This window comes from Dendropsophus ebraccatus, chromosome 11, assembly GCF_027789765.1.
Source record: "Dendropsophus ebraccatus isolate aDenEbr1 chromosome 11, aDenEbr1.pat, whole genome shotgun sequence".
NCBI classification, from domain to species: domain Eukaryota; kingdom Metazoa; phylum Chordata; class Amphibia; order Anura; family Hylidae; genus Dendropsophus; species Dendropsophus ebraccatus.
In genome coordinates, this window is record NC_091464.1 from 53,401,455 (window position 1) to 53,415,042 (window position 13,588).

At 44.0% G+C, this 13,588-nt stretch overlaps 1 non-coding gene across 1 annotated transcript; it reads left to right on the forward strand.

The window, feature by feature from the left end:
- Nucleotides 1-1,659: 1,659 nt before the first annotated feature.
- Nucleotides 1,660-1,775, forward strand: LOC138768379 (U5 spliceosomal RNA). Its single transcript, XR_011359030.1, has one exon. It is a non-coding gene; the product is annotated as a U5 spliceosomal RNA (small nuclear RNA).
- The last annotated feature ends 11,813 nt before the right edge of the window (nucleotides 1,776-13,588 follow it).

Genomic DNA, 13,588 nt, shown 5'->3' on the forward strand with positions numbered 1-13,588 from the left:
CCCTAGTTGCTGGTGAGGCCCAGCTGGGAGGCCAGTTTTCACAAAGTAACTATGATCTGCACAGTCCTTTTGCTGTTTGCAAAAATCTCTATTTTAGCAACATTATTAATTCATTTCGTATTTGCTTTATTAGCATATAGGGGGAGATTTATCAAACTGGTATAAAGTAGAATTGTCTTTGTTTCCCCTAGCAACCAATCAGATTCTACCTTTCATTTTTGAAAGGGTCTGTGAGGAATAAACGGTGGGATCTTATTGGTTGCTAGGGGCAACTAAGACAATTCTACTTTACACCAGTTTGATAAATCTCCCCCATAGAGCTTGGGAGATGGGTGAAAGGTAGTCCTAGCTTTATTTTCAGCTTTAAGGTTACAAACCCACTTGCCGGATCTGCAGCGAGTCTCCTTGCTGTCTTTTTGCAGGGAGACTCGCTGCAGATCCCGGCCCTATACTTATACAATAGCAGAGAAACTCCATTAACCCCCCGGCCGCCGGACATTATACATTACCTGGTCCCCGTTCCTGCTTGCTTCGGCGGGGCAGCACACTGATTGGCCGGGCGGAACGTGCCGGGAGCCGCCGAAGCAAGCAGGAGCCGGGATCAGGTAATGTATATCCTGCCCGCCCCCCTGCAGCCCCGATCGCCCCCAGCCCCCGGCCGCACGATCACCCCCCAGCCCCGCAGCCCCCGGCCGCACGATCGCCCGCAGCTGGGGCTGGGGGCGATCGTGCGGCCGGGGGCTGCGGGCGATCGTGCGGCCGGGGGCTGGGGGCGATCGTGCGGTCGGGGGCTGCGGGGCTGGGGGCGATCATGCGGCCGGGGGCTGCAGGGCTGGGGGCGATCGTGCGGCCGGGGGCTGGGGGCGATATACATTACCTGATCCCGGCTCCTGCTTGCTTCAGCGGCTCCCGGCACGTTCCGCCTGGCCAATCAGTGCGCTGCCCCGCCGCAGCGCACTGATTGGCCGGGCGGGCCGTGAAGACACCGGGAGCCCCAAAGCAAGCAGGAACGGGGACCGGGTAATGTATAATGTCCGGCGGCCGGGGGGTTAATGGGGCGGGCTGCAGACAAAATCGCAGCAGGGATGTACATCCCTGCTGCGAGTTTCTCTGCTATTGAAAGTATAGGGCCAGGATCTGCAGCGAGTCTCGCTGCAAAAACGCAGCAAGGAGACTCGCTGCAGATCCGGCAAGTGGGTTTGTAACCTTAAATGGACTTTCACCACAGATGGTGAGGCCCAGACATGCTCTTGGTCAGTCTGGTGAGGCCCAGGCATTGTCATGGTCTGTTGGGTGAGGCTCCAGTAGAAAAAATTTGAGACGCACTGCCTTAAAGTGTAATTCAGTCATTTGATTGATGGACACATTGAGCTGTGACTCTCTATACTGGCCGGGACTTCATGTGTTTAGTCTATTTTTTTTTTTCAACCAGCACAAGACTAAAAAGCTTTAGGAGACTGGACCTGGATTTCTGGTAAGTACAGCTTTGTTTTACAGCATGTTTTACTGGCTTTAAAACTCTGTTCCCCTTAAGTCATTGCCAGAGACGGCACAGAATTTGTCCTACTGCACATGCCAGCTATAATCTAGAATAAACACTGCTATGGCCTTTATCTTGTTGTTTTATAAGTCAGAAAATAGTTAAGAAAGTAACAGAGCATGCTCTGGTTTCTCTTCAGATTGTATAAGTATTTTGCCTTTTACTAAAGATTTTTGTGGAAAAGAGCAAAACTGAGTTTTCTTGCAATTTTTGCAAATTGAAAAAAAATTAAATAAATGAGTATTATACCTTATTTTTACACAATGGCTCAGATTTGTAAGATTTATAACTTTTGAATAGAGTACTGCCCTAGGAAAAAGTAAAAGTAGGGCCAACAAAGTCACATTCATTCCATGTGTAGAGAGCTGCACTGCAGATCCCTAGTGCCTTCAAGGATATCGGGTATGAGAAGATCAGGGAGAAGAAACCCGAAGGCATAAATCCCCATATACAAAAATATGTTTATGTATTTATAAATAAAGATTAAATATATTTTATTAACCCCTTAACAACACACGGCGGACATGTACGCCCTGACGTTGTTAGGGGAGTTCAGAGGAGGGCCATGCAGCGACCCCGCTCTGAACCACCGCAATCCTCGGTGCTATCTGCAGCCTGGGACTGCGGCAATTAGCGGGCACGGCGATCAGACTGTGCCTGCTAATTAACCTTTTAGGCGCAGCTGTCAATGTTGAGAGCTGCATTTAAAAGTCTTCATTTCCCAGTCCCCGGTGGTCTAGTGGGGTGGAGGAGCGATCCCTGCATCTGGTCCGGGCTTGGTTCTGCGCCGTAATGGGGCTGATTCCGGCTCGGCATTCTATTGCTATGGCTGCAGCAGCCGAGAGCAATAGAACATAGATCTCATTGAAAACACCTATCAAACTAGGATCAAAAAACCATATAAAGGACTATATGAAATGTCCCCACATGTCAACCTGAACCAAACTACACCGAAAACTCATATGGGGAACCCCAATTAATCAAAAATGAAATCAAACATATGTTAACAAAATAAATGTTTATTTAATAAATCACAGAAAAAACAACACATAAAAACAAGACATGGGGAGGTGGGAGACCAAGTTGCTGGGACAAGTTGTTTAAAGTGCCAGTGCATCCATATACATAATATTGTAAAATATATATTATAATTCATCCAGCATAACGTGCATAATAAAGTGCCAGTGCCAGTTGCTACAGTAAGCTGATAGGAATCACATATAGATAGACAACTACATATGGATGACAGAGTAGTTACCAGTATGTAACACAGGTCCCAGTCCACTAGTCCCCCACCTCACACTCCAACGCCGTTTCGCTCTCCTAGCTTCGTCAACTATGCAGTATATCCATACCTGTATTGTGGAGTTTTTGTATAATAGCAGTTATGCTAATCGCCGGCTTAGGAGCATTTTGGGTGTTGCCCGTCGACCTGGAACACCCCCCTCAGCCCACCTAGCCTGCTTGCCCATCCCACCCTCTATGCATATTCATATATTCATAGTAATGCTGCTTGTTACGGGATGCTTCCTGCACATGCATGGGAACAAGCTGCATTACTATGTATATATTAATATGCATAGTTGGCGGGATGGGAGGGGTGGGCTAGGCGGACAGAGGGGGTACTCCGGGCGGACGGGCAACGTCCAAAATGCTCCTAAGCCGACAATTAGCATATCTGCTATTATACAAAAGCTCCACAATACAGGAACGCAAAGAAATAACAAAAACACCACTGCAGACATAAGGTAAACAGCTGCTGAGGGATATCATCAGGTTCATTGCCCGAACCTTCTAATAGTTCTGCTTTTAGGATGGGTTCATACTGAGGAATTCTCGCGAATAATATCCGCGGAATTCCACTGTCTGTCCGCACTGCCACGTGCACTTTCTGCCGGCTCCATAGACACTGTTCTATGGGCCGGTGTATTCCGCTATCCGTCGAAAGAAGTGACATGTCGCGCAGTGGTGCACGTGGGCAGACAGCGGAATTCCGCGGACATTATCCGCGAGAATTCCTCAGTATGAACCCACCCTTAGGCTGTGTTCCCACTTTGGGAACATGGCAAGGAAATCACTTGTCTGCAGATAGCCAGGGCTGTATTTGCCATTAGGCACTTTATGGTCCTGTGCCTAGGGCATAAACAACATATGTAAAGCATGTGCCTACCGCACTGTTTGAACCAGTCCTGAGCCAAACCGCTCAACTTGGAACAATACTGCGTATAAAAACACTCAGGGCACATAAATGTCTTCACCAAAATACTTCTTTTTTGCTTTTGTTCAATGCAAATACATAATAAAATATTCAAAAATACAAAAGAATTTCACCACAGTGCTCGGGAACTGAAGAGTCCAATCTTCATGCTAAGGCACTGGGAAACTCCACATATCCCGTGAGATTCTCACTCTCCTCAGGTAGCAAGTTGGTGACGTCTGACCAGACCTCACCAACTTGGTATCTGATGAAAGTGAGAGTCTCACGGGACGTGGAGTTTATTTTCCGCTTTATTACATAAGAAAAACTTCAAGTTTTTCCCCACTTCTTTTAAGTCCCTATTTTGTTTTTTCCTATCAGACCTATCAGGCAAACATGTTGAAATAATTGCACATATCCTTGAAGTGTTGTATGCGATATGAAATTATTTCACCTGTCCCTCAGAGTATTGTTTTCAAAATGATCTTCAACCCCGTGTTTGGTTTCTAAAGATCATAAAGGGATGGCGCAGCTGCGGGCGCTCTGCCTACCATGGCGGCTCTGCCAGCATCCGATAAAGCCAACAAGATGAGGCTGTTCCTTATATGGTTACATGCAGTGCCCGCTGACCTTAAAAGTAAAGATAGGGAAAGATAACTACTTCCCCCACCCCTCTGGCTCATGCCAACTCAAACAGGTGCCCTTGAATGACCTCTTCCTGACCAGCAATATTTGGAAGGGATTGCACAATATCTGGCAATGAAGCACTAATGAAGCAATGGTTTGCACGTCTCTCCTGCAGCAGCAAGACAAGTTACTGGGAAAGTGGCATCAGATTTAAATAAGCTACAAAATATGTCAATGGCACAAGAACGCACGAAATAAAAACATGTTCTGCTAAAGAATTAAAAGCTGATGCATGACCTTTAGTGTTGTAGCATTGGAGAGACATTCTGCACCATGATGCCAGCAGCAAAGATGGGGTTAAGCCAGCAAAGTGTGTGATCTGCTTCCAAGAAGGAGATTCACGTGCCATTCATGTATGTTAAAAATACGCATGGAAAGCAATGCTGGGGCCACACCCTGGACTGCCAAATACTGACCCTGAGGGTCACCTTCCTATGTCTGTATCCAAACACATAAAGTACCCATCTCCTTATGTATAAAACTTCAAACACATTCATTTGATCATTTCTAATGTGAGGTTCAAAGTATCTTGTTATGATTGAGTAGCAAGGCTTGGACCTTCTGTGAACCATTCTACATTAGATGCTGGACTGATATTTCCAAACCTAGTTACATACAAGCGTCTCTCTTTTCTTCATCAATAAGGACTAGCTGGTAGTTATCATTCTGCATGCCAGATGCAGAATGGAAAAGAACCCCTCCCCCCCCCATTTTGTGAAAAAACAAACAAATTGAAGCTGAATTTTTCTACATCAATCTTGTGTGCATGTGCGCTGACGGGGCATTACTTTAGACATGTGATACACCATTCCCAATACATACCCTCCATAGTGTTTTGAACAATTATAGTACATTTTGTGATAACTTTTTTATTTTATATATTATGTTTCTGATGAAAATTACTAAATAGCACCGTATCTTACATATGCAAAAATCTGGCCTCTACGCAAGAAAAAAAAAACATCCAAAGAGCTACCTAAGATGTTAGCTAAGGGACTAAACTTTCAAAGAATGGAAACTGTTCATTTCAGCACATTTAGTTCTGATTCAAAAGTTATATGAAAGCAGTTCCAATAAGTCTCCAGTACTGTTTCCTTACATCCACTAATACTGATGGTGCCACCTAAACTTGTAAATCTAGTCCAATATCAAAATCCATCCATTAAGTCATATGTGTAATATATAATCGTGATTCAACCCTAATCTATACAATGAAAATAAAAACAATCTAGATCCTTCTGAACTTAAAGTGAATGTACCATAAGTTACATAGTTTACCTTAGCCATTCGGTGCCAGAGCGGGGATCCCAGTGGCACAGTCCTTTTTTTGAAATGCCGCCCGGTTCCACACTTGGCGCCAGTCTTTTCCTGAGCACTGGCCCGGCTCGGAGCACTGAAGGCAGGCCCATTGCCATCCAGTATGACAAAACACCCTCCCCTCTGTGACACCGCCCCATTAGAATCAATGGAGCTGTGTCACAGACGGGAGGGGATATGGTCACACTAGGGGTGGTGGGCCTGCCTCCAGTGCTCCGAGCCGGTGCTCAGGAAAAGACTGTCGCCAAGCACAGGAACCGGGCAGTATTTAAAAAAAAAAAGGACTGTGCCACTGGGATCGCCGCTCTGGCACCGAATGGCTAAGGTAAAAAAAAAGCAATGTACCTGATGGTACATTTACTTTAAAGGCATTATCTAAAGGAATAAAAGATCAAAATAAGGAAAGACTGGCTATAAAAAATCATTAATCACCTCACCAATCCAGTGATGCCTAAATTTTCATTCATCTTTAGTATCTGGTCTCCACAAAGAAATGAGGAGTGGGTGCATATCAGCACAACAATGGTAACATGCAGCTATTGGACATTGCGAGGGGTTTAGCCACACAGGATAATCAGGTTTTGCACCTGCCCCACCACATCTCAGAAGGCTTACATGGAATCATCGAAAGTGAGCATCAGGTTGCAGAAGGCTTTAACCGTTCTCTGCTCTCCAGAGAGCCCCCATACACATTAGAATATGTAATTAGGGAAAGTCTGAACCATGTTACCCCCACTAATCACTAGATCCAAGAACTCAGGGCACAGATCTTAGTAGTGATAGAAGTGGGTTCCAGGGTACATTCTTTTATGAATGAATGTTCTAGATGTTTAAATGTGAAGTGTCCCTTTATTTACAGTCTACAGAGCTGCAAATAGGTGACTGGTCAAATGAACAATTCTATAACTGGTTGGTTATGTCTGACCTTGGCTCTCTTAGTCTTGTAATTGGATTTAGCCCATTGGGGAAGTCACACACTATAGAATTCTCTTGGTTACTATGGCCAAAGTTCTACTTTCCATGTAAAGAATGTTTGTATTAGAAACTTGCACAAATAAAATAGGTAATCGCCTAATTTGTAGCAGGATGTAATTTTCCTTTCAAAAAAGAGACAAAGGCAGAAAAAAAGCAATTGGCTTAAATATGGAAGAATAAGCACAAGCATTTTATGACATTCAGCATATCTGTCAAAGTTTCCGAACCTAAAAAGGAAAATAGTACCTGTTAAAAAGAAACTTGTCAGCACAGGTTTAAAATATGTATGGAAACAGAGTGATGTCACAATTCCTACTTCTGCTGACATCACTTTTTATATACAGAACAGAGGCTGACACATCCAGCTGGGACTGGGCACATTTGTCCCTATATAAGCCAAGAAAATTTTCCAACTACTTACAGTTAAAGGAGAAGTCACACGAGAGTACAAAAACCGGCTGGTGGAGTCAGGAAAATAATAAACAACTGAACTCATCTGTCCTCGTGCCTCCGATGCGCCGCTCCCGGGTCCTGTTCACATTAGCCAGTGACTTTTTGCTCTACTAGCTGCAATGTCATGGCCCAGCAGAGAGATTGCCCGGCCAGCCAATCACCGCCCCAGCCCTGCTTCTAACTAGCTGAGCGGATGATCGCCAGCCAGGCTGTGACGTTGCAGCTGGAGAAGCCGGGTACATGACGTACCTAGTTTCCAGCTAAGGGTGACAGCCGGCTGATGTGAACAAGACCTGGGAGTGGCACATTGAAGGCATGAGGACAGGTGAGTTCACTTGCTTATTATTTTTCTGCACCCACTAAGCTTCAGTTTTTGTACTTCCGTGGGACTTCTCCTTTAAAGCTAAATTCCAATTTTAACAACATTTGTTTTAATCTACGGCAGTGCTTCTCAAACTGTGAGGCAGGTCTCACCAGTGAAGCGCCCCCTAGTTGTTGGTGAGGCCCAGCTGGGGAGCCAGTTTTCACAAAACTAACTATGATCTCCACAGTCCTCCAAAATCTTAATTTTAGCAAGATTATTATTTATTTCATACTTGCTTTATTATTATCTAGAGCTTGGGAGACAGGTGAAAGCTAGTCCTAGCATTATTTTCAGATTTTAAATTTAACTTTCACCACAGATGGTGAGGCCTAGCATCTTCTTGGTAAGTGTGGTGAGGCCCAGGCATTGCCTTGGTCTGTTAGGTGGGGCTACAGTAGAAATAGTTTGAGAATCACTGATCTACGGTACATAAAAGTTGGATAACTTCACAAATCACTATTATTTATCTGTCCTGAGTTTGGTAATATTCTGCATTTTTAGTACAGCATTTTAAAAATTTAGCTGAGGTCTATTCTGCCATCCAACTAAAAGAAAAGGTTGGTCTTACTAACTTAGGTGTATCATCTGAGCTGCACCGCTCTGCAACAGCAAGAACCTAGCAGAATTCTGGACTTAAAGGGACTATCCAGAATAATATTACATGGAAGCTTTCTTCCAGAAACAGCACCACTCTTATCCTTAGTTTGGGTGTGGGGGTTTTGCAGCTCAGTTCCACTGAAGTAAATGAAGCTGAATTGTAATACCACACACAACCTGGGGACATGGATGGTGCTGTTTTTTGCAAGAAAGTGGCTGTATTTTTTTAAAGGGACCAAATCACTTAAAAAACGGCTATAGCGCTATGGGAATGTGCTGTAGCAGCACCCAGCACACTTCCCAAACCTGTTTCTACACCCCCACTGTCCCTGGAATCTACAGCCCGAAAACGTACTTTATAAAGTTGGCGCCCGGTATGTAAATTGCCCCCAAGTAGTAGGTGGGTTGTGAGCTGCGGCAAGTAGTCACAGTCCCTGGGCGTTCCGGAGCGGTAATCACGCTCCTCTGGGCGTGATTAGCCTGCATAATTGTGGCAACGTCACAGAGAGGCGTACTGTCCCTAACGTCAGCACGCCTACGTTCTTTCTGTGCCGTTCATGCGCAGTACAGCGGGTCCGGTCCGCGCTGTACTGCGCAGGTGCAAAATAGCCTCAAACTCATTGCTGGACCTCCAGCAATGAGTTTGAGGCTTTCTTCCCCTGCACAGTACGGCGCGGACCGGGCCCGCTGTACAGTGCATGGGCGGCACAGAAAGAACGTAGGCGTGCTGACGTTAGGGGCAGAACGCCTCTCTGTGACGTTGCCACAATTATGCAGGCTAATCACGCCCAGAGGGGCGTGATTACCGCTCCGGAACGCCCAGGGACTGTGACTACTTGCCGCAAGCTCACAGCCCACCTACTACTTGGGGGCAATTTACATACAGGGCGCCAACTTTATAAAGTACGTTTTCGGGCTGTAGATTCCAGGGACAGGGGGTGTAGAAGCAGGTTTGGGAAGTGTGCTGGGTGCTGCTACAGCACATTCCCATAGCGCTATAGCTGTTTTTTTAAGTGATTGGTTCCCTTTAAGTCCTGGACAACTGCTTTATTTCTGGTTTATGTCTGTTTGTGGGGGAGTTGAGAGACATAGTTGTCAATGAAATCGTGCTGACAATTATCTTATGTCAGGACTAGAGATGAGCGAACCTTGAACATGAGTCCATCCGAACCCAATCGTTCGGTATTTGATTAGCGGTGGCTGCTGAAGTTGGATAAAGCTCTAAGGTTGTCTGGAAAACATGGATACAGCCAATGACTATATCCATGTTTTCCACATAGCCTTACGGATTTATCCAACTTCAGCAGCCACCACTAATCAAATGCCGAATGATCGGGTTCGGATGGACTCGAGCATGCTCGGGGTTCGCTCATCTCTAGCAGGACCTCTCACTGTTCAGATCTAAGTGGGTCATCAAGAATTATGCATGATACCACTGGTCAGGCTTGGAGAATGTTCACACAGGGCAGATACACTGCAGATTTTCTATTAATGATACATAAATCAGAAGAATTAATGCATGAATCCTTTACTGACTAGAACTTGGAAAACCTGTTTGGCCAATATTTTTTTTTTATTGAGCGTTCTGGTATATATGCATTTTATGTACATTTGCTAGGCTGAAAAAAGACATTTTTTAAATGCAGAGATCTCTTAAGTTTGCTTTTCCTCCTCTCCTGATGGATACAAGAAACTAGAGATAAACGTCAACTTCACGTTTACTAATCACTGTGAGTCATAATTCAGTGAGAATACTAGTCAGAAATGCTGATAAGCGGCAAATTTCACTGACTTCTCGGTATGATTGGGATTGTGGTATGAAACTAAACATCTTTCTAGTTTTTAACCCATTCCCAATCCTCGAATTACAATTACATTTTCTTCCTTCTGACCTTCTAAGATCCAAAACCTTTTTATTTTCCTTCTATGAGGGTTTATTGTTTGCGGGATATGTTGTACTTCTTGCTGGCATCCTTTAATTTGCTACATACTGTAGTACAAAGCCTCTATAACTTTCTTTTTATTTTTCTTCCTATGGAGTTGTGTTACAGCTAATTTTGGAACCCGATCTGTTGTTTTTACTGGTACCACATTTGCAAATGTTGACTTTTTAATGACTTTTTAGCCATTTTTTCTAGGATGTGTTGTGCCCACAAATTTCGCAATTTTGCACTTATGTAATTGACTGTGTTGGAACAGACAAATGATTAGTTATCAAGTGTTTGGACAATTCCGCACAAGGTGATTTTTTAGTTAAAAATTGTGAAAATGGAGGGACTAGAATTTTTTTTTAATAAGAAAGGGATTGCACTTGGCATTTGGACTCATGCACCTGCCATAGCTAATGTTAATACTGAAGAGGCTAGAACACTCACATACAGTACGTTGTACGATCCCTCCAAAAAGCTGATTGGTAAGAATGGCACCCACATATCTAATTATCATGGCATATCCTAAAAATAGGCCATCAAAAGACCTCCCACCAGGAATTAACCTCCCTGCGATAGGTGGGGATGCTGGAGGCAGGAGAGAGAAGAAGGGCAATAGGTGGAAAAGTGAGGGCTCACAGAAAAGACTTACACATAAGACAGAGAGTGACACCTAGTGGGAAAACAGAAATAAGCACCTTTATCCCCTTCTAGTGAGATACCTGACAGAGGCACTTTACCCAGGTGGAATAAGACTTAGTGGGCCACCCAAACTGGGACACTACATTTATTTTTTCCATTCCAGTAGGTTGCTGTCCATTATGGCCATGGTTTCCTGTACACCGCTAACAAGGATGAAACCAGATACAGTGGTGCCTTGGATTATGAGCATGATTTGTTCCAGGACCGCACTTGTAATCCAAATCCACTCTTAAACCAAAGCAAATTTTCCCATAAGAAATCACTGATATGCAGACACTTGGTTCCACACCCCAAAAATAATGATTTATTATTCTGAATAACATGTAAAACAGATGAAACAAACATTCAGAAACAGCAGAATATGAGATATTATAAGTTACTGTACAGTAATGGAGAAGATGGGGAACACAAGGGCTGACAGAGACTGCAGGGAGCATGAAGGAATGAGCAGGACAGATGTGGGCTCAGTATAGCAGCACTGTGTCCGGGGAGAGAAGGGGTACAGCTATGGAGAGATTACCCCCACAGTCCTGTCCCCTGATGCAAGCCCCAGCCTGAAGTGGATCTGCTATGATTTGGAAAGTGAGGGAGACTTCCTGGGTCAGAGTACAGTGCTATAGACCCCGCTATGCAGACCATGCCCCTCCTCCACTCCACCTCTCACCCAGTACAGGGAGCTCTTAAACCAAAGCAATGCTCTTAAACCAAGTCACGATTTTGAAAAACTGTTAGCTCTTAAACCAAAACACTCTTAATCCAAGTTACTCTTAAACCAAGGTACTATTGTATAAGGGGATTTATACTACAGTAGCCGATCCACTATAATATACTGTATACCACAACTATAAGGCAGTATGTATCTAAAAGCTGTCCATACACTAGTAGTTTTACATGGTGATATGGTAAAAGACCTGAGGCTCATAGTCTGATGATCATGATTTTAGATAGCAAAGCCATATTCTTCAATTATGTCAATCGGTAAACCCAACAATACCCTCCAAAAACAGACATACCTGAGAAAGAAAAGGTCTAAATTAGAATTTTTCACCATCTACAACTGGTCTATGGGCCTTAAAAAAACAACCCTGTCAGGCTTTCCATGTCCTATCACGGTAGCACAACCTCATTACAAATACTTTCTTATGAGTAATTGCAATTGGAAACTTTTTTAACCTTTCTTTATTTGCTTTAGATAGGTCTAGGTTGTACCCTGTACATCCAGATTATTTAAAACAATCACTATAAAACAACTCTGACATTTTTATAGCTAGCTCTTATTGTATATGGAAAGTAGGCTGGATATGGACTGGAGTGTGTACAAAGATGAGCAGAAATATATGGCTTAGTTTATATCTGCAGATAAAAACTATAAATCACTGGTGTGAACTATGTAACCCTGGTGGATAGAAGGCAGATATTTCACAGTGATGCAGATTATTTATATAAGTGGGATGAGTTATAAACAATAGGGATAATTCCAGGCAGTCGGGCCTCCTGTACTGGCATCCTCTCTCAGCTGTGTCCACCAATTCCTAATATGTTCTATACAAAAACACTGAAGCAAAGTGAATATCACATGAGGAGGATACCAGGGTTTGATGGAGCAACAAGCAGACCGGTGAGGAGCTGTAGACCCTGCAACAGATTAATACAAAAAATAGGAGTAATAAAGAATTATTGATGTAGGGCACAACTGATAGGACACAGTAATTTTCAGGAGTAGTAGTCACCCAACAGGTAGCACAATCATATCTTCATCTAGTTCTCATCTCGAGTTCTCAGGAATGGTAGGACAGAAAGAAAAAAAAAACAATACTCAACCCTCAGCTTGGTTCTTTTCCAGTAGAAGTGTCCTGATGATGTCCTCAAACACTCTTTATCGGATTGCTGTCACTGACCTCTGCAGTCATGTGTCAGGGCTCTTGGGTGGTGGCAGCACTGGATGGAGTGGGCTTAGGGAGTGAGTATAGCTTATAAATCCTACCATTACTCGCCCCTGTGAAGGCCATTAATAATAGATCAGCAGGGGTTTGGCTTGGAACCTCACCTATAAGCTGTTTAAAGGGGCTGTGCTGCTCGTGTTGTGGTGGTGGTGGTGCAAGGTACTGCAGTGTTAGAAAGATTTTTGGCAGAAAAAGACCTTTTGGTCCATCTAGTTTGCCCCTGGGGACAAGAGTGGTGCTGTCTCTGGAAGAAAGTGGCCATGTTTTTGTACTGCTGGATAAACCCTTTAAAGAGGCTCTGGGGGTCTCCAGCAATTATGATAATGAAAGGGATGCCACACTGGTGTCCAATGCAATGTTTTAAGTCTGCACATAGCACCCTTCAAGCCCAGGATATAAATAACCCCCTTCTCCCCCACATGGCATCCTTAGTATTGTACTGTAAATTAACCCCCAACACAGTGCCAGTCTGTTCAGTCTAAGCAGCGAACTTTTGTCTAGCAATAACTGTGCACACTCTCTCCTCTATGCCAAAGCCATACAAGCGTGGTTGAGAGGTAGAGACCTTGTGAGTAGGTGCTGTCTTATCACTGGCCAGACAAGTCAGGGAAAGGAAGTTGATGTGGGAGTACTGCTGTCAAACATACTATCTCTTCTCCCCCACCCTGAAATGGAATGAATGAAAAATAGCTGTGCATCATGTAGGGGACTCTCTTACTACAGTTATTTAAAGAGTCACTGTCATATTTTTTTTTCCAGAAATCAATAGTCCAGGCGATTTTAAGAAACTTTGTAATTGGAGTTATTAGGCAAATATGCCATTATCTGCATTTAAAAGGCCTTTTCCCAGGTCCCCCCCTCCCTCCTCTTTTCCATTTACTACAA